This window comes from Fistularia commersonii, chromosome 21 (genome assembly GCF_037954325.1).
Source record: "Fistularia commersonii isolate RoL2024-O1a breed Wild chromosome 21, RoL_Fcom_v1.0, whole genome shotgun sequence".
Lineage (NCBI taxonomy): Eukaryota > Metazoa > Chordata > Actinopteri > Syngnathiformes > Fistulariidae > Fistularia > Fistularia commersonii.
The window spans coordinates 7,549,757-7,571,020 of record NC_141304.1 but is presented as its reverse complement, the minus strand read 5'-3'; the positions used below and the strand labels follow the sequence as shown (position 1 = coordinate 7,571,020).

The 21,264-nt window shown below is 39.2% G+C and overlaps 1 protein-coding gene across 9 annotated transcripts in view; it reads left to right on the top strand.

Moving 5' to 3' along the window:
- Positions 1 to 14,325: 14,325 nt before the first annotated feature.
- Positions 14,326 to 21,264, top strand: part of LOC147222184 (band 4.1-like protein 1) — a 93,811-nt gene continuing 86,872 nt past the window's right edge. For all 9 annotated transcript variants that reach the window (XM_086167723.1, XM_086167714.1, XM_086167718.1 and 6 more), the window contains exon 1: positions 14,326 to 14,518. The gene's annotated coding sequence lies outside the window, so the exon portion shown is untranslated. The remainder of the gene's footprint in view (positions 14,519 to 21,264) is intronic.

Sequence of the window (21,264 nt, the reverse complement as noted above, 5' to 3'; positions counted from 1 at the left end):
TCCATGCTGGTTAATTCGGATAAACTAAAGTCACTCTGTTGATCATGCTTAAACATCCGACGACACCGGATTTAAGTTTAATGAACAAGGAAAGAAATTTGGAACAGCTGAAACGGCTTTTTTAAAAAAATGAATTCCATACTATTTTAACATTACACATCAGCATGATGTCATTTTTTTCAATGCTCATATCGATGGATCCTTTAGGCAAACTAGGGGCGGCGTGTAAGATGTTCTATATTGTCAATAAGTGAGCCTGGTTGAGTTCTGCATTGACCTGAACTGAGTTGGTGCGGGGGTGAGATGAGGAATCTTTAGATCAATGGTTCAGTGTGTCGGCCATAAAAGAAGCAATGTGCCCGGGAGAGAAGGGCTGTCTGTGCCCCAGCGCTGTGCAGCTGTGGGACCTGGGCATTCATCCATATCCTTTGCTGTCAGGCCTCCCCTGCGTGGCCAAAACACTGCAGGCTGAAACATTATTTCCACAGTGGCTTGCGCTGGAAGCACATCTGGTGATGGCATTTAATGTTATATAACTCCTTAAAGCTAAAGTCACTGTCTAATGGAGCATTGTGAACAATGGTGACAATGGCAGTGACCTAAAGAGCGGATGACTTTTTACAATTTTTGAGTCAGTAACCTGTTTTCTCCATTTCTGCACTGGGCCAATGATGAAGCTATTTTTTGTGTGAAAGACAGTGGGGTTCCTTGCCTTGACCTTGAAATCCAACATACTGTTGGATAAGTCATATATATATATTTTTTTAATTTAAGCATTACTGTAATGGAGTTTGGAAGGAGAGTAGGGAGAACTTCTAGAAGAAAACCATGTAACAAAAGTTGTTTTTCTTCCTGTAAGAGAAGACATTGCAGACATTACAAGTCAGAGATGAAAATCTTCTTGTCAGTTTTAGTGTTTCTGCTCTCTTTTTACAACAAAACCTCTCAACCAAAGTGCAAATGGTCTATCAGACTCATTCTGTACTCACAATTGCAGTGCGTTTCTCTTGTCTACCAACCACTCAAAGCATCCTCCGACACCTTTTCTTGGCAGATGCATCGGGAGCCATTAGAGGTCTAGTATTTTGCTGTGGGATAAATCGTCAGGGTCTTCTCGATGGACTGGTTTAGGTATTTTACCAGTAACTCCTTCATTTCCAGAAAGTTAATTCGTGGTTACTGCTGAGGTTTGAAATTATACCAACAAAGATAGCTTTTGTCTTTGACGCAGACCTTAGATTCATTTATTTTGTTATCCTTGCCTGGTGTGCTGTCAATATGGCATTCCATTTTTATCATTTATTTTCTTTGTTTTCCAGTGCACTACATCACTTATGGCTTTATTTCAAGTAGCCTAATTGTCAAGGGCATGGACCAATTCTACATTTGGTGCATTTTAATTTATCCACCAAGTGACTACAGCTTTCATCGTCTTCCTGTAGATGGTATGAGGGTCTCCTCTATCTAAACAGCGTTTACATCAGATAAACTACAGCTGAGTTTTTTGTCATCTAGACCAGACGCCACAGCAATGAAGTGTCCTATTTGTGCTCATAATTTGTAAATGTCCGTATACGTGAGCTCCCTGAGACATGACAAGAAATGGACCTCTTGGGATCCTCAATAAAATCGTGCCACTCTTCCTGAAAAAAATCATACTTTGAGAAGTATTTTGTACATTTCTTCAACTCGAGCTGTAATTTCCTCACCTCGGGTTGATGAGCAATAGTCTTTATTTGAGAGCACATGGCAAACTACAAGTTCATTAAATGCACTATTGCTACCTTTCTTAGTATGCTATTGCTATTTTATTTAAGGACAGACACATCACCTCTGAGTTGGAGCACAAATATAACCTTCATTTAATATATTACTGGTTGGGGTTCTGAGAGTAAATGCTGTGAAGTGGCACTTCAAACGGCTCTTTTCAGTTTAGGTTTTACAATTGACAGAAATAAAGTCATAATTCTTTTTAGATTGTCTGCTATGTGTATTGTGCAATTATCATGAATCCTTGCAGTAACTGCTGTTATACATTAGTCACCGGCAGATGCGCAGAGTCAATTGTATGTTTGGCTTTTGATTTCCACTTTGAGTATGATGTATGGAATGAGAATGAGATGACCTGTTTGATTGCAAAGCTCCTGAGCAATACATTAGTTACATTATTATGCTTTTATTTAAGCATTGTCTAATCCTGTACTACTATTGCTACTACTACTACTGTGATACTACTATAGGAATAAAAATAATAACAACAAGAATAATGATAATGCTATTAATGACACTAAGAAATGACAGAAACACTTAACAAAACAAGACAAAACTGACATTATTCCCGGGTCAGGTAAGGGCTCTTATTCTACCAAACATATTTCAATCTCACAGGAAAATGTATAAATTCCTTCCAAACAAATACAGTGAATGAAAACTGTTTAATTAATTGCATCTCATGCTCATGATATTGAATAGAGCTCCAGCTAAAATACTAAAATGAATATTTTGAACTCAAAATGTGGTTCAAATGCTGTGTTTTAAAATCAGGTTTAAATTGATTAGAGGGAGCTGCAACACTGCTCTCTCTGTGAATCTCTTTGAAAACATACATGCTGGGATCCACATTGCCAGTACTTTGTTAAAAATTCATTTCATCTTAAATTTATGGAGCCCTTGCCATAGATGTAACATGAAAGATACATACCAGAATGTATGTCTGAAATGTTTTTTATTTCTTTTGCAAGGAAAGCAGAGGTTGTTGTTGTGTTGGTTATGGTTGCTGTTGTAGTAGTTGCTGCATTGTAGTCAGACGGAGGTGATCAGAAGGTTCAGGATGCCGATAAAGTTTCCTGCCAGTTTAAATATATTAGCTTCATTGGTTGACAAGATGACATAATACTTTTCTCAAATAAATTCTGAATTGAAAATGGGCAAAAATAAATTTAACCAGCTTGCATTTTTGAATTATTGTATTGTATTGCAAGTTCTTCTTATTCTTTTTCTTCTTTTCCTTTCAGTAGCTCCCTCAAGGGATCCTAAACCTCTGACATGGGCCATCCCTCTGATAGACTCAGGCCTGGTCCTATGCTGCAAATACTGCTGTCTTTCTTGGCGAATAACCATAATGATGCTCACAAATGCTCACTACTGCTTTCAGTATGGTTTCCAATACTCTTTCCAATTACTGACTTGTATGGCTCATCAACTTTATTCCTCCAGTATCACCATTCTGCATATCTCCCTCTTTCTTAAAACGCCCAGCAGCAGACTCCTCCTCTGTTTCTCAATCGTCCTCTCATTCTCTACGATGTTGTTGAATGATGTTGTCAAAAACTCCTCTGATTCCTCTCCAATGCGATTCCATACCTCCCCAGGTACTGTTTATCATCTGTCTATTGTTAGATTTGGATTTATTTCAAAAAGTATAGAAAAACTTAACAGGTAATATAATGATATTGAAAGGAATTGGGTCTTTACCTTTAACATGGGAAGTAAATAATAATAATTCATCCTTTATTAATCCACATGGGGAAATTCGTTCTCTGCAATTAACCAATCATGTAAGAACCATGAGCAGTAAGGTGCCGTCCACCAGCACAGCAGTTTGGGGGTTCAGTGTCTTGCTCAACAACACTTCCACACACTAGGAGGTACCGGGAATCAAACCAAGACTGCTCAGTTTCGAAGACGATTGCTCTACCGGGGATGTCGGGGATGTCGGGGATGTCAGGGATATCCCATTCTTTTGCTGGAGTTTCACAACCACGCCAATCATCATCAGGCATCGTCAGGCTAAAGGTATGCGATGCGTAAACATTGCTCTTTCAATGCTTAGTTTAGGCCACTACCACAAAATAGGCCATATGATGATAGAACAAATAAAGAGAAGGAAAGTGTCCGGGCCATAAGATAGCAGGGAGGGACAGTGGGGATCAGATGGTGAGGAGACTGGATACTGCAGCTCTCCTCTGAGTCTGCAAAAACACTGTACATCAGATGAATGGGTTCACTTTATCATTTCATGCCAGACAGTCACGTAGGGAGGACAATTGTTTGGGATGTGAGTATTTTACACAAACAGAGGTCGACATGGTGAGTGAGGGAAATAGGACACCACCAGTGTCACCAGGTGTTGTGTGTCTGTTGAAGCATAACTAAATGGCTGCAGCAGAGGAGTAAATATATTGTAGATGTAGCACAGCGGCTTAGTAGTTAGAGCACAACACAAGGAACCCATCCTTTCTCCCCCGTCTGCTGACACCAAAACTGCATATTGTATGACATTTTTCTAATCCCTCCATTCTGTCCCGATCGGGAAAGTTATTTTTGACACAAACACATTTCATGTGTTTTATATGACTTACAAAAACTAAAAGATGCTAGAGATAAAGCCCTTTTGGATGCGGTTCAACATAAAACGATGGAGGACCTTCGTGAAAATCCTGTTCCATTTGGCTGATAAAAATCTTTCATTTTTTTTCCCCAAGAAATGTAGAATATAGAAAATCATCCACCTTTTGTATTACATTAAATCTTTTACATTACAGTCATTTAGCAGACACTTTTGTCCAAAGCGACTTACAAAAAGTGCAATTCAGTCACCGAAGAACCGAAGTACCAGTAGTCGGAGGTCAGAAGTGACCATTCTACCAAATAGGCAATTCAGAACCGTATGCATACATACATTTGTTTCATCCTTTTTTTATTATTATTATTCTTTTTTTTTTTTCGGTGGGGGTTGGGGGCTCAGTGCGATTAGCAGGGTAGTGCTTGGTGAAGAGGCATGTATTTCAACATTTAATGTATTGGTGAATGAATTCAGTCTGACTTACACATCATTTCCAGCAGTGTTTTGTTAAAAAGTGTCTTTCTTAAATACACAGCAACACCAAAGACAAAAAAAAAATAGATTCCATGAAGTTCTGCATGACAGAAAAGGTGAAGTCTAATGCCTTCAATTTGTAGTTTTCCATGTCTATGCCAATTAATGTGCTTACAAGTGGTTTGTATGACATTCAATTTCTCTGTGTTACAAGTGTCAGAGTGTAAACTAAGCCACTAAAACATCTAATTAGTGGACTCACAGGCATCTAATTGTGGATGATAGAAACCATTCATTTGCAAAAAAGAACTTTGGAGCGCTCAAAATTAATTCACTAAATGTCCTCTTTTCTATTATGTTGAATTCTTCAAAGTAAATAAGATAGCCACCTACTTTTTATGTCAATCTGTCATCAACCCATTTACTAATTCATATTTTTATTTGAGTGTCTTTGTTTATACATATACACATTTTTTCCACCTTAGTATTTTCTATTTTATATAAAGTATGTTCTAGCTGGTTGACAAAGTTTCACCGAAACCATGCACACCATGTGTGTTTATTCATCTATACATAAGAGGCTGAATGAGCTTGCAAGCTGATGTTTCCATAAAAATGCCAATCTGACTTGATCTAATTGATCAAACTTATCTTGGATGTCTAATGCACATTATCTCTAGAATGGCAGTTTTCCTTGTCTCTGTTCTAGATAATAGAAGGTGACATATGAGAATAGCCAGGAGCCTTCATTTGTGCACAAAGTGCTTTTCTTATCATTTATAGATAAGGCATGCTGGAAATGTGGGTCACTAAGATTTGTGGGGGAAAAGAAAGGTGGAGCCACATTGACATGGAAATACATGGAATCTAAAACAAGTTTATCTACCGGAACAACTTGTCCTGGAGGAAGACAAATCACTCAAAATCATCATGCATGGTTTAAATGTCAATTTTGAGAGTTTTATTGACGATGCAGTTTGAAAAGTCTCTCTTCTCTCAAATAAAAAATCGTGTTTTCCTATAAATATGTATAGATGAATTTTGAAGACGTCATACGCATGAGCTTGTTGAATGAGGTATGAAAAGTCCAACATTGGAATATATAATTTTAACAATTAAAAGCATATTTCCTCATTTTTAAGTACATTTTTCAACCCCTAAAAAAAATCTTGAAAATCATGTCCAGCAACTTTCACAATTTTCCTTTTAAAAAAAACAGCAGACAAAAATTAACATTTTATATGTGCTAATGACAGCTAACTGCTGCCCCCTGAAACGGGAAAACCTGCATTTTTCCACTGGACTTCACCAGATTGGGGGTCATCTGGAATCGGAATGAAGAAATGTTAACATTTGCTCCTCATTCAGGAGCATCATTCCTGGACCAGGGCAGGATGGAAGCTTTTGCTCTGCTTGACCAGCAGATAATTGCTGTTTTTCCCCAGGAAAATTAGATACTCTGGGTTTCTCAGACAAATGCTTTTGACCTGTGACCTGAAAGGTGCATCAGATTCTTTCACAAAAGCACTGCAAAGCATCCAACCCCCGATGGTGCAATTATGGTCACTAATTTCTTGTTTGAAGCTACTCTATACGGTCAAAAGTATTTGCTCACCAATCCGAATAATCGGAATTGGGTGTTTCAATCACTCGTACGGCCAAAGGTGTATAAATAAAGCACCTAAGCTGTTTTTACAAACATTTGTGAAAGAATGACTCGCTCTCAGGAGCTCAGTGAATTTCTGCAACAAATCCAGTTGTAAAATTTCCTTGCTCCTTGATATTCCACAGTGAACTGTCAAGTTGTATTATTAGAACATGGAGCTCGTGTTTGGGATCGACAGCAACTTGGCCACAAAATGGTAGGTTATGTAAAGTGAGGGAGCAGGGGCAGCGGATGCTGAGGCGCGTCATGCGAAGGGGTCGCCAACTTTCTGCTTGATTCAAACTTCATGTGGCCTTTAGATTAGCCGTCACTGGACTCTAGAGTGGTGGAGACGCGTTCTCTGGAGTGACAAATCACATGTCTCCATCTGGGAATCTGATGAATGAGTGGCAGTTGCCAGGAGAACTGAGCTTGTCTGACTGCGTTGTGCCACTTGTGACGTTTGGTGGAGGGGGGTCACGGTGTGAGCTTGTTTTTCAGGAGCTGGGCTCGGCCCCTTAGTTCCAATGGAAGGAACTCTGAAAGCTCCAGCATACCAAGACATTCTGGACAATTCCATGCTCCCAACTTTGTGGGAACAGTTTGGGAACAGTTTTCCCTTTTCCAGTGCACGAAGTAAAGTCCATAAAGACATGGATGGCAGAGTCTGGTGTGGATGAACTTAACTGGCCTGCAACGAGTCCTGACCTCAACCCGACTGAACACCTTTGGGATTAATTAGCGCAGAGAGCGAGAGCCAGGGCTTCTCCTGCAACATCAGTGTGTGACCTCGCAAATGCGCTTCTGTAAGAATGGTCAAAAATTCCCATAAACACGCCCTTAAACCTTGCGGACAGCCTTCCCAGAAGAGTTGAAGCTGTTCTAGCTGCAAAGGGTGGACCAACGTCATACTGCACCCTACGGATAAGGAATGGGATGTCACTTAAGTCCATATGCGAGTCAAGGCAGGTGAGCGAATACTTTTGGCCATGTTGTGTATAATGACACATTTTATGCCGCTAAAGGACTTAATCAAAGGCTGAAACCAAAGTTTTACTTTCTCGTGGCATACCCTTAAAATCCTCAATTTGATGTTTGAGTCAACGAGATGCAAATTCATTTTCCTTTAGTCATTTCTTCATGGCCCATTGATTAATTTTGCTCTTGTTCATTTTCTAACCCAGAGCTAATTTCAAATGTGAGGAAAGAGAAGAGCAATTCCATATTCAATCAGACTATTAGCTCATCAGCCATTAAAGCTTCAACTCAGCCAATTTCAACAAGCTAGCGCCTCATATCCATGTAATCTATCACTATGCACTTTAATTTTGTATGGTGATCTGACCGATGATCTATTTTTCTACATATTTTGTTTTAATAGTACAACATACCTTGCTTTTTCATTCTTTTTTTCCATAAAAATTATACTCTTAAGCATTAGTCTCCTTATGAAAATAAGTAAATAAATGTAAAGTGCACCCTGAATTTTTGATATTTATTAAAGCAGTCTTTTTCTGTTCCTCATCGGACAAACTATCCACTCCATGTTGAAATATAACTATTCCGATTGGTAGGGGAAGAGAAAGGAAATTAATAGATAACGATGTTCTGTTCAATTTAAAGATATTTTGTGGAAGCAGCAGGGTTTCCTGGGGAAAAGGGCTTATTGTTGAGTATGTACCCTGTCTTCAGATGGCAACTAGCAGCTAATAGTAGTAATTACTGAAAAACAATCTTGATGCGCATCCTTCGAAGACCCGTGATTTCTAAAGTTAGGCTCTCAGGCCAAGCTGCATTGGAGCTGCACTTAGAGGGTGGCAAATGAAGTATAAAAACACAGCAGATTTGTGTAGTTTCAGCTGGTTTCATTCACTGACACAGATGTTTGCCTCAAGGGTTTTTGCCTTTTGTTAAATGAAAAAAAAAAACAGTCCAAAGATACAACAATATGCATTCGATAGAAGTTGCGTTTCCATAGATGCTTTAAGTTCATCTGATTTAAAGTAGGTGTGGAAGCAGGACTCACATTTGAAAGAAAAATAAGCAAAATCATTTTCAGAAAGCAAATTCAATTAACAGATCATCATCATTATAGAATTAACTTGGGTCAGAGATTTAAACATTGGCTTTCATTGTAAAATTGTTATGAGTGTGAAAACGTTTTATTCAAATACATGGACTATATATTCTCGGAAAATCCATACAGATATGTGCACTTCTGTTGGTTACAAGAGTTTTTTCATATACCAATTAGCTGTACATTAATTCACTAATTATATTGGACACAATTCGGAGACAGAGTTGTGTCTGCACCATTAAAATAGTAAGGCCTATACTTGGAGAAGTAATGTCTTCTAAATTCATAAATCTTGAGGCAGTACAATATTACAGGCAGTACTATATTAAACCACCTAGTGAAAAAAAATCTGTAAAAGATGGGTTTGGCTGAAGTAGTAAAACTCGTCTGTAGATAATCCACTGTTTAAAAGATCACTCTTGACATTAAATATCTTCATTTTGTTTAGAACCAGCTTGACGCTTAGTTTGCCCTTCATTTCACAGTGCTTGGCCTGGAATACTGGGACTGTGGTTTAGGAGTTACTAAATAATCATTCTTGATGTTGATACAGTTGTAGCTCCGAGCCCAAAAGTGTCGCTGACAGGCAGACTGCAACACAAAATATAAAACGGGGCAGAGTTTCTCAGTGATTGACAAAAAAAAGGTACAAATCGACAGACTGCCGCTTCTGCCAGTGACTGGGGTGACAATCTACCATCTCTTAGCCTACTGTAGGTAGGAAACTAAGTGATTGCATAAACTCTGACTATTCTTCAATTGTTATTATTAAATTAAATTATTCTGTGATTGCTTGAATACCAGTTGAGCGGGTATGTATTGAAATAAAAAATGAGGCTTCTGGTTTTGTAGAGAAGAAGTTAAACTGTCGATTTGGAGTGAGAAATAACCCGGTTCCACAAACGGTGTGATTGTTTAAAAATAAAATCAAATTAAAATACATTTCTTGTTCTGCAGGGTCACTTTGTAGAACAACAGAACGACACACTCGTTAACACAGAGCATTGACAAGTTGCTATTGATTAAAATTCAAACAGTATTCAGGCTCAACTTGATTTTTAAATTGAAATATTTTTTCTGTTTGAGTGATCACAATTTTTGCATTCTGGTATAATGAGTAATTTGCCCCAATTTTCCTTTCAGTATCTATTATTATTAATTAGAATTTGAGAATATATACCAATACGTTTGGACTTTATTGTTCACAAATTAATAAGCCTGTCTGGCTCGTCTACAACTGCTGATCGACTTTTTCACAGCTGACATCTCATGTCGGCTTTTGAAGATTAATTTACTTGTTCTGAGCTTACCGAGAAATACGTACTTCATTGTAAGACGGCTGAACTTTTAGTTGGTTCTGATGGGTTCTTTCAGCTGCAATTCAAACAATGTGCATTAAGAGAAGCCTCAAAGAACAAATCAGTTGGTTAATGCCATCATTATTTCCATCTCCGTTGGCTCCATCTCTTGGTCTATTGTGAACACAAATCGTATTTGTTACAACTAAAGGACGGAGTTCAACATGATGGTGACAGTCTTTTGAATTGTTGTACCGCTGAAAGCCTTGATGCAGACGGTGAATGTGCTGCTCATGTGTCAAACACAAGTGTCCTTTCACCTCCATAAAACTCTTTTTAAATGGTAATATTCCTCATTTATGAAAGAATCTCTGATAAAATATTTGACTCTCTTTTTCTTCATCCTGAAGCCACTTTTATGTCTCGCACACTTCCAGGCTCATTAAACATTTTTATCTAGGCGGCTGTCTTAGTGGAAAATCCTCAATGATGCAACTCTCAGATAAAAATATAAATATACGTGAAGAATAACAAACTGAGAGGCAGATGTGTGACATTGTAGACTTCTACAGAGAACAGACAGCCTGTGTGGATACTAAGATTGTATGATAGATAATGTTAATCTTTGGCCTACAGACTCACCATATCAAACTAATTACAGGATATTGTCATGGATCAGTCTCTGGGAGAAAGATGAAGGAGGCTGCAAATTATTTTTTTTGCCAAGCAGAGGATGCAAAAAAAATAGAAATACTCTTACCTTTTAAAAGGGAAAGAGAAAGGACAAAGTTTCTATTTTAAATTTCTATAACAAATGATATAATTAATTTAATCTCATCATCTCAATTGAGAGATTAAGAATGTTGATATAGATATTCAGAGAAGGTCAGAGGAGCTGCATTACGTTTTTGTAAGATCTAGATCAGGTGTCAGGAACCTTTTTGACTGGGAGAGCCATAAAAGGCCAAATATTTCTCAGTATATCTCATTGAGAGTTATATAGTATTTTTAATGTATTATAAATTAAATATGTCTTGCTTTTAATGAGACTTCTGGTACTGCATGGATTTGTTTGAAGTGTCGCTTTATATTTTACAGTTTCATCAATGCAATTTTATCATTGCATATTAGACGTACCGCAGATCCAAATGCAAAGTCCTTCGTCCACGCAACACACAATCCACGGTAATCATTGTCTTTTTTTCTTTTCGCCATCTTTTCTGTGACAAGAGCTGAAGCGGATAAACTAGTTGGCTATCTGATGAAATTAATTTCTTCCCCTTTACAATGACCCGGACGTGCTCGGAAGCCATTGGTTCCCGACCCGACCGACGGGTGACCTGTGGAAATTTATCTTCAAATCTAATTTCGTTTTATTTTAAAATAACACAGTATTATGAAGAAACATCACAAGTATTTTAAAATCAGTTCCAAACCATTTTTTTTTTTTTAACTCAAAATTGTCTGGGAGCCATATGCTGTCACCGGAAGTGCCATATGGCCTGCAAGCTTTAGGTTCCCGACCGCTGATCTAGATAAAGCATATGACAGAGTCCCAAGAGGAACTAAAACACTGCACGAGGAACCTGGATGGCACAGAAGTATGCTAGTGCGCTGCGGGACGTGGATGAGAAATGTGAGACAGAGGTGAAGTGTGCTGGAGGTGTGACAGAACAGTTCAAGGTGGAGGTTAGGCTACATCAGGGATCGACTCATCCTGTTTGCGGTTGTGATGGACAGGCTGACGGATGAAATTTGACAGAATCAACATGGACGATGATGTTTGCAGATGACATTGTAATTTGTTGTGAGGTGGAGGAAAATCTGGAGTGCGGTAGAGGTATGGATGAGAGCTAGCAGAGAGCTGCGTTCCTCTAATACAAACCTACTACCAGTACCTTTTGCTCGCTCTAAGCGATCTCAGGCAAAACTGTTCTCAGTTCTACTACCTCAGTGGTGGAACAAACTTCCAGAAGCAACAAGACTAGCATCATCTGTCTCAACCTTCAAGAAACAGGTAAAAACTGTTCTCTTTCAGGACTTTTTACTGCGCTGATGCCCCAGATCAGGTTAGGCAGCAAGTTAGACTATGCAGTGTGTGTGTGTATGTTTGTGCATGTCTTGTCAAAAAAAAAAAAAAAAAAACCTCACTAACCCAAGCTTACTGTTCTGTATATTTCCTGTGCATTGTGTATTTGCAAGTGTATTTGCAGTCCCTATGTCCTCTATTGTAAGTCGCGTTGGATAAAAGCGTCTGCCAAATGCAATGTAATGTAACGTAATGTAATGAATGAAGAGGTTAGCTTTGGCAAGTCAAAATACATACGTGCAGGGGAGCGGGAAAAGTAGAATGATGAGGCTGCGGGGAGTGGAAACAAACAAGGTGGACGATTTTAAGAGCTGAGGACACCGAGTGAAGCGGATTATAACAGCTAAAGAAAAGTGTCAGGGGTGATGTGTGATAAAAGAATATCAGCCAGAATGAAAGGTAAAGTATACAAGTCAGTGGTGAGACCAGCGGTGTTGTAAGGTTTAAAGATAGTCGCACTGGAAAAAAAGACTAGAGGTAGCGCTCAAGGTAACAGATGAAATTGTTGAGGTTCTCTTTGGAAGTGAGAATGGAAAAGATGACACATGTTAAAAGTCATAGAGGCTTTAACATATAGTTAGTTTCTTAAACTGGAGAAAATGTGATGCGTAAAGAAATTCTCAAAATGTCAGGAAAACATTAAGATTTTATGATAAACATAAAAAAAAAAACCAGAAATTGCTTTAAAGCTAACACAAAAAGAATAATAGATAAGTGTTTTGAAAATCTCGTCTTTGATTTTTGCCAATCCTGGTGGGATTTGTATTCAAGATTAATTAAATAATTTGTTTTCAATGTGGTTGAACTTGTCCAATCTCTCAAAACGTGTCTCAAATCTAATTCACATTTCTAAGAAATTCTCTCATGATTTTTAAAGAAACACATTGCAAAAGAATGACTTATTTACCCACTTATAAATAATCAGGAATCCTTGGGTGGGGATGTTGGAAATAGCTTTATTTATCACATTCAGTAGACAATACAACATTTGACGACTGCATTTAACCCATCATGAGCAACGCCAGGTATTTGATTTTATCAATGATGCCTGGTTTTGTTTAAACATTGTATTGTTGGATTGTTTAAGGTCAAAAGTCTACTAAATGTCTCGTAAAAAAATACTTCAACATCATTTGGTGTTGATATGTTGTGGGTTTTAAGTCAAATTTTGTTTTTTTATCATCACCCAAAAAGTAAAATTTAGTGGTGCAACAACTGTATGGCTTTTTCAACATCTGGTGAAGCTTTCTATAACATCTGGCAATGCAATGTGACAAAATGAGCAGATAATTAATTGCAGCTCAAATATCAGCAATAAATGGATGTGAGATTTGTTTACTTGCAAAAGGTCTATATGTTTATTGGCATTGCCTCTAACGTCTGAAATGTTTGTGATTGGCATTGAAATCAGTTGCTGCTACAACCATCTTAAATCAACGGTTCAGTTGTTGCACCGTAAACCTGCAGGCCCGAGTTTGTGACCCTGAGAAAATTAACAGCAATATTCTTTACAAAGCACATCTAGAGTTTGGCGAACGTGACCTTGCAGTGATTGTTATGTTCACGCGGTGCTTTATGGCGGCATTGTTGTGATGAAGTACTGACCTAACCCAATATCACAAAATTATGACTATGCTTTCGCAAAAAGGACCAAGAGCGATTAATCAAAATGGAAAAGGCAACATCTCATCTGTGATTACTTATATCTAACTCTGTTTGACCTCCATCACAACAGCTCCTTCATGGTGCAGCTCCAAAAAGGCCACAAATAAATGTGTATAATTACTTGCGCCGGCGAGGTCCCATTCATTCTTGTTTTTTTTTTTTTTTTCCGCGTGCATGCCCGGAGGTTTTACTCGTGTTCGTGCAAATAAATCCCACCAACCCTGCATGCAAAAGGTGAGGTGATGAAATCAAGGAGGTTGTGAGTGACGACACCGCATGAAATAACAGCAGCTCCTCTCTGATGTTGCGCACAAGGCTCGTAATGTTTTATTAAAGGCGAGAGACGAAATGAAAAAAAAAAAAAAAACAACAACAAAAAGACAGAAAAGATTAAAAAAAACAACAACTTCCCTTGCTCACCGAGCCTTTAGTGTCATATATTGCCTCATTCTTGAGAAAAATCAGCTGTTGTGGAATGAGGCGGGGAGTGTATTATGTCACTCCTCCTGGCATCGTCCCGCGTGTAGCTGCGGATTTGAGAGACTTGTTGACAGGTCTTGCAAGAAAAAATGACACGCAGCTTTACGCATTCTCCACGATGAATATAAGCATGTGTGTGCGTGTGTGCGTGCGCGCTCGATTTCCTCCCTCCTTCCCCCTGCATCTAGCAGCGTCCCTCCCTCTTTCTCTTTCCTCCTCCTCGTCCTGTCATTAGGGCTTCAAGCCGGCGAGCACCGACACACTCCTCGTCGCTTATGTATTTATGTATTTAGATATTTATTTATTTATTCTCGCGTGGAATGGACACGGAGGGGCGGTAGAAGCTGGATTGACCCCCCCCACACACACACCCCCACCCACCCCCTCCCCTCCCCCGGTGCGCAACATCCATGTTCGTCCCCTGGATATCTGTCTGACAAGGAAGGTAGGTTACAAGCTTAACTCCTTCCCGTGTCAGTTCAAGATCTTTTCTTGCATTCAGTCTCTTTTATTTTTATTTTTTTTCCAAACGATTTGTTGCACGTCGCGGTCCCGGGATCCCGCCGTCCCTTTTTTTTTTTTTTGCGCGTCGGCGTGTCGCTCAGTTCTTCATTCTTCAAGCTGCTGCTGCAATGAAAAGGCGTCAATTCCCGCGGTCGCCGCCACCAAAACCACCGCCGCCGACGCTCGGCAGACCATAATAACTAAAGGTGCGTGTATCGCGCCCTGCCAGCCGACCTCTACGGACAAGGATCTTGACGAATCGGGCGGATATGTCACGTTGGCGACCGAATCCGGCCGGTGTTCGTCCGGCGAAGCCGCCGCTTCCGTGCGTCCTCGAACGCACCGCGGCCTGGGGGGGGATTTGGCGTTTGCGGGCACCTCGCGTTCGAGGCGAGTTGTGCGCAGCTTCGCCGATCAGCTGCCTCGGTTTTCTGTGTCCCAGCCTGTCAAAAGCAAACTAGATCTATCATTGGCTTTTGTGCGCGCCTTAAACACACCCATCACGCACACGCACGCACACACGCGCGGTTAGAATTTTTTTTTTTTTTTTTTACAGTAATGCTATTCACACCCTGTTATCAACCTCTTGGCTTTGCCCACACAAAGTCAGTCTACATTCTGGTAACATTTTTTTTTTTTTTTTTTTTTTCTGCACAATGTAACGATTATTCTGTCCACATTTGGAACTTTACTTGAATATTTTGGAGACTTGAAGGGGCTGCAAGTGAGGCAGTTCTGCCTGTTTTAATGTGCGTGCTCAGGCAGGTATGGAAATGACCTCACCTTTCACCTTCAGGATGCTTTATGTTCTGTTACTTAACAATCTCACCTCCTTATTTCTTCTTGTAGTGGCTCCCAATGTCTTATTATTTCCATTTACGATTTCCATTATCTTTCAGTATAACGCTGCTGAGAGACGCTGCATGGACAGATTAAAAGAGGAAATAGATTACATGACTTTTATGTTACAGACTCATTGTCCCTTTCCGGTTAAATGAAACAACGAATGTTGATTTTTTTTGGTACTCAAGTGGCGTTTTCACATTCACTGACAAAGTGTTCTTTTCTTTGGATGTATAATAATTGATTTTATAGAGGCAGTCTATTAAAAGGGAAAGATTTGTGAGAGCATGAATACCTGAAGGACAATACAGGTCCAGTATTTGGTGAACGCAAGATTGATACAGAAACAGAAAGCCTCCAGGTCACAAAGATGAAGGTTAAGTAGACATCTTTGAGACTTAAATGATGCATAAATCATTTTTTGCATCGCTGGGATTGATTTCACTTCCTCAATTGATATCACTTGTTAATTACTTTTTTCGCACGTTGATTGTGGTTCCTCTTGGCATATAAAATCCTGTTAGTGTACTGGTGCAACGTGTAAAGAAGCATAATATTGGCTGTATCCAAAAGGTACACCAATTATACAGGTAGTTACATAGCACATTGGACTGATGGCACAAATTTAGGAATTGCAATGCAAGTAGGACTCTAATTTTCCCTCGACACACCAGGTCTGTTCTTGATCTCTTTTTTCTTTCTGTCTAACATTTGGAATTTTTTTGGGGGAGATGTGCTTTCCTCCCCAAAGAATAGATGTCAGTGATGGCACAGGCTGTTTTTTGAGCCATGTCCTCCAGTTAACTTAACAAGGTGAGCGAAGCCTCGCAGATTTTTTGTATAGTCAAGGCCAACAGCTCTTAATTTTCCGCAGTTTTAGAGGGTTAACATGTAACAGTTGTGTCAAGGTAAAAATACCTTGGCCAGGCGATATTCACTACCACCTTTTTTGGGAAGAGGAGGAATCAGAATTTTAATTTGATTATTTTTTAATTGTCTATCTCCACCAGTGTTTAACTTTGAAATAATGAGCATCCTGGCTTATAAGCACACACAACCATGCATCCTGGTTAGCTCCACAAAATACATTTGGGAAACGGCAAGAGACATAAGCAAGAACTGTTGGATTTGTAATGGATGGATTTGAACCCGCCTTTCTAAGAAAAAAACCAATGTTAAATTAAGCTCCTACCAACAAGTTTCCAAGTTTATCCAACTTCAAGAAACTAGACCTATATTTGGGAATACCTAACTTTATATACTGGGATCAGGATCATTTAATCATCTTAGTCACTTTTCAACTGAGAAGTCCATTTCATATTTTATGCTTTGTTAAACCCTGGCTCGGTGTGTTTGATATACATAAAATGATCTCCTACTGTGTTGCTGTACAGGTGGGCTTAGGATAATTCATCATATTCTTCCTCTAGGCTGCACACACTTTCAGCCTCAGTTGTCACATGACATCCGTGTCAAACAGTAACTTGTGTGTTTGCAGTGTCAGCCTTGCCTCCCCTGATCCTTCTTCTCCTAATAACTGCCAGTGAACCATTACCTCATCTAGCATCTCTGCTGCTCATCAGTATCTGGACATGAATTTGCGATCCCAGAGTTCGGAAACATCAACATCAAAGATGACTTTTGCTTCTGACTGGTGTGTGTGCGTGCGCACGTGCACGTATACACAAACACTTGCATCTCATCTGTACACACCGGTGACTGTTTGTTAATTCGGATTCCCGAGGGTGCTGCTGGGATTTTACAGCTCAGCATGTTGTCTGCCACCATTTGAAATTCAAATGAGCGCATATGAGGCACCCAATGAAGCATCCTCTCTCTCTCTCTGTCTCTCTTTTGTTGGGACCCATCGTATTTGAAAATTAACCCTGCCGATTTTTACTGGCTTTGTGTAGGAAAAGGGACGAGTTATTGGCTTCCGTGTATGACATCTTCAACAATAATTGTTGTGTTTAAATGCAGAGTAAATGATATGCTGCATAACGGTCAGGGTCACCTGTGGCAATGCCGGTTCGAAGGCACACCACAGGTGTTTAGGTATAACCGGTGAAATGGGTTTACATGCAGTTATTAGGTTGGGTACGGATACATTATGTTATGATTAGTAAAGTAGAAAAGGCCAGGTAAGGATTAGTAGCATGAGCTTAGTAAGATACGATACATTCGGATGGGTCAGGTTAGGTTAGTTTTGATTTGGCAAGCTCCGGTCAGATTTAAGGGAGGAAAGAATACAGATAGATAAGCTGTGGGTCTGATAAAACCGGTGCAATGGCTTTCACAATCCTTTGAAAGCCATTGAAGTCTTATGTTGTTATTGGTTTTTTGATAACTTTTTTTTTTAGAAACTAACTCTTTTGGATTTGTGGAGTGCAATGTACAAAGTATAGTCTTCTACTGCCTTCAGCCTTTTTTTTTTTTTTGTTGACTGTTGAAGTTTCTTATTCATGCAACCTGAGGAAAATGTGTGAAAATTTTCCCTCCTGTACGTATTCAATACAGTTGAATACTTTGTAAATGAATCAAGTGAACTGTGAGTAAGTCACCCTAAATCCATATTGACTTGAGGCTTCGGAAAGTTAATTTGTTTATCTGAATGTCCCAACCAAACCTTCTACTAAATACCAACCTAATCCCCGAATTCTCAATTTAACTCTTAACCAAGACAAGAACATCAAAAACTCATTTGAGTGTGTGTGTTTCAGTATTCTTGACCCCACAAATCATTCTGGACTTCATTTGTTAACAGATTCCATATCGGGGAATTTATACGTCCATCCAGAGGCAAATGTTTGTTTTTTAAATGTGTAGATGTGCCTTTCTTGTCTTCACAAAATATTTAGCTTGTGTTTGAGCACCTTGAAACATGCGAAAAACACCAGTTCATAGATACATATTATATATTAAAATAGACGCTCCAGCCAGTTTATCCAGGATGCACAGGCACTTTATCCACTCTCTCTACTTACGTTTTAGCAACTTTTTTGAAATATCCCATGAGGGAATGATGCAATATTTCCATAACTGTATCCACCAACTATAATCAGAGCGGCTATATGCTCAACAGCCTCAGCAGCAGCCTCATCGGGATGCTGTATCTGCTGAAGTCTTGTAAAAAATCTTGTTAAAGTGCAGAGTGGAACATCTTCTGGTTTCACTTTGTGATCTCAAGTTCAAGGTTGCACTTAACAAGTACAACGTTCATTAAAATGCATGAAGCCCATGTGCCACGGCCCTCTCAACCTCAGGAAGTATGGGCCCGAGCATGTGGCGCAAACATTTTTAAGGATAGTTCCCTAATGAGCTGTTCCGGTCAAACTATACAGGCTTGCTTAAAATAACATGTTCATGCATGTGAAAAACTCCAAAAGTCATAGAAACATTAGTGCTGACTTGCAGGATATGACTTATGGATATGACACGGGACGCCATCTGGCACCGCAGCTTGTCTGTTGGTCCCAAGTACCCCCCAAAGCGAGCGTAGCCCCTGTTCATATCTTCCAGAAAAACTTCATCAGTAATTTTAAGTGGTGCAGTGGTGAGCACTTCTGCCACACAGCAAGAAAATCCGCGGTATGATCCCGACAGGGGTCCTTCCTGTGTGGAATTTGCACATAAAATATATAAATGGGTTCTACCCCACCAATATTGAGTGCAGGAGAGGTGGTATAGATTATTGAATTGATGAATGGATGTTAAGTTGTTGAATAGAAATCACTTATGTCAAGAAAAAGCCCCTTATTTGTATTGTATAAGGTGTTACATGTTGAGTGATTTTTTTTTTTTCCCCCTATATAACAACTACCCTTGCAATATAATTTGCAAATGTCATGTTAAACCATTTGGACTTATAGACCGTTTTAGTCCATTCGCAATTCTTGTATTGCTAAACCTAGCTTCAACTCAATTCAAACTTAAAGGTAATGTGTACTGCAAACATTTCAAAGTTATAATGTTAGTTATTCTGGACTTGATGCTCTCCCCTTGAAGAGAAGACTAAGACGAGAATATTTGGATAAGAACTAACGACGACCTGGATTTCTGAGAACCTCCACAGACATGTTACTTGGCTGCTGTGAGTATGTTAGCTATGAAACTGACTATTCATCTCAGCAATTGTGGCATTTTTCCTAAACCTCCTGAACATACACATACTGAAAATAGTTTTCACTCAGTGAGTTAATCCAAGATTTCCCACAAGGAGATGTGCAGATGGGATGAGTAGGCATAAAGGAGACCACACACTGAATCAGCTGACTCATTCAGGTTCTAATGGTTCCTTAAAACTGATCAGTCTGTTGAGGGAATGTTTCTGCTTGTTTTCCACCAGTTGGCACTGTATGATCCCCAAGGTAAATCACTTAATTTTCCGCTCGTAAACGAGTACAAAGATCATGACCGATGTTGTCAGATCGCCCGAAAACAAGGCCAAGGACCAGACCTTTCAGTCCCTTGATGGTGGCGCAGTAGTGATCTGAGAGCACGTTGCTCATGGTTGGGCAGCTGACAACATGTTTAGTGTTTAGTTGGTTCAAGTTTGAAGCTGCAGTGATGGATGGTGATTCCCAGCCATTGATTTTGCCATGGAGCTCCCCCAGACCTGCTGCAAGTGTTGTGTTTGAGCAGCATCTAGTAGATTTTGTACTTGAGCTAATTTCAGCACTAAATAATGTTGAGTTGTTGGGGGGAAAAAAAAAAAATCCAAAACAACATAAACAAAAAAAGTAGCATCAGGTTAACATCATACAGGTGTCAGTGTAAGATCAAAAACACAGATGTTACATTTAGATTGGAACAGAAAAGTAGAGTAAAATCGAATGGAAACAACTGGAAACCTACAAAATATCCAAAGGCATTAAAATTTCATGTAGTGTTCAGATCATGTGGACAAGCTGTTAGATTTTCATTTATAATACATGGTAAAAACAATTTCAAATCCAGTTGTGCTCAGTATTGGGAAATGTCAAGGACTAATAAATAACATGATACACTTAAATATGACACTATCCACATGAAATATCTGAAACATAATTCTATATTCATATACCTAAGGGGATTATAAAACATCAACGTATTTTCAGGCAACAAAACAATTTCAGTTGATATCAGTTAAATTATGGCACGTTCTTTTTATTTCAGTTCTGAAATTCTGGCTTAACAGGACGTCATCTGAACCGATCTGGATCTTTGATATGCGATCGCATTTTGTTCAGATGTTGTAAAGTACAATTAGCCAAGCGCTCACTGCGTGGTCTTCTGGCCTTGGTCTGTACTTTTGCCATCCGTTTGCACTGAATTAGATTTTTGTATAATTACCTCAGTATGTGTCAAATTACTCTCGGCCTTCTCATAGCAAGCACCCTCTCCCAATGATCTGCAAAGACTAGGCAGACTGAATTAAATAGAAAAAAGAGGAACTGAATATCATTAGGTTGTCTCTGGAAAAACAGATAGTAAGCTTTGTTAATATTTTATGGACCGAATACTTGATCAATTAATAAAGGAATGAATCAATAATGAGAATAACAGAAAGTTGGAGCACCACTTCTCCTTTTTATTCCTGGCTTTAGATTTGGATTTAAATCACAAGTTTTAGAGATTTATTAACCTTTTTTTTTCAGATTGCATCACTCAGTCTGCGCTCTGGAAAGCTTGAAGCGAGAATGTGAGGCCAATTTATGCCTCGAGACATTTTTATTTCCCAGCTCTGTTTGGGTTGCATTACTTTATATGGCTTATGTGGGACATCAGTTTGTCCCTCTGAGTGGGAGATAGGGGTGGGGGGTGTGGTTTCACCCCGAGCTGTAGCAGCAGTCTGATAATTCCAGT